Consider the following 1,256-nt stretch of genomic DNA (forward strand, 5'->3'; position numbering starts at 1 on the left):
TGAAAATCATGCATGTTTAGTGAGGTTTTGTTTGGTGTATTACTAAGAATTAATTTTACTAGAGTATCCTTATTTCTCAAAGAGAAATATTTTTTTTTCTAGCCTTACATTAGAAAAGATGCCACTGTGAGGGGCTCACTCAGCTTTGAGGTCTTGATACTCAGGGTAGTTCAGAGAACAAGAGAATTCGTTCTCAGGAGCTTTTTAGAAATGTAGAATTTCCAAGATACAGAATCTGTTTTCAAACAAGATTCCCAGATAATTCCTATGTTGAATGAAAATTGAAAAACACTAGATTAGCCTTATATAAACCAATCTGCCCAATTCAGTTTTGCAGGTAACATTTTAAAAGATGCATTATCATTAAAAATTTAAGGTTTTGTGTGAATGATGTTAAGGAAGTTATTTAATGCTAAAGGAAATAAAACCAATGTTAGTATGTCCCATATATTGTGTTAAACATTTCCAAATCTATTAACTCATTTAACCCTTATAATGCTTTCTGAGATGAGGTACACTATCTCCATGCCTCTGGGCATGAAAACCAGCCTCAGATTAAATACCTCATCTATTTCACATAGTCCATTCATTCAATAAATGTTGAGCATCCCATTGCTAAACGTCCCTGGCCAGGCCTGGAAATAAAATGAACATGGTCCCTACTGTCACAGAAGGTACAATAGACTAGATTGTAATTAGACAAACGCTACCGTGGTATATGTTTCTAAGAGGGAAGCCTAAACTTTCAGAAGTTGTTTAGGGAAAACTGATATTTGGAAAAAAGGATCCAAATGATTTCAGAGGAACATATTTTTGCTGCATTGGCTGTGGGAGAAAAAAAAAAAAAAGGTGAGAGTCTCATGGAGTTCAGCAAGGGGAACCCAGCAGCAGTTGAGGCTGGAACATGACAGCAAGCCTGCAGAATTGTGTAGAACAAGGTGCAAATGTTGGAATTTCGCCTGTAAAGGAAGGAAGCCAATGGAGGGTTTTCAGCTTGTAAGTGACAGGCCCTGCTCCGCGTTAGGAAAAGCTCTGCAGTCAGACCCTGCGCAGCGCTGCGGGCGGGTGGGTGCGGGCGGGTGGGTGATGAGGGCCCCTCCCCTGGCTGCCTCTCTCCACCCCAGTCACCGCCTCCTGCTTCTCAGCCTGTCTGGTGGGGGTGGGAAATGAGTGAGAGGGCGGGCAAGAAGAAAAACACGCGCAAAATATATTAAAAAGAAAACAGCCCCCTTGGCAGCGAGTGCGCGGGAAGTTCA

The sequence above is a fragment of the Myotis brandtii genome, unplaced genomic scaffold (assembly GCF_000412655.1).
Source record: "Myotis brandtii unplaced genomic scaffold, ASM41265v1 scaffold53, whole genome shotgun sequence".
In the NCBI taxonomy this organism is placed as follows: Eukaryota; Metazoa; Chordata; class Mammalia; order Chiroptera; family Vespertilionidae; genus Myotis; species Myotis brandtii.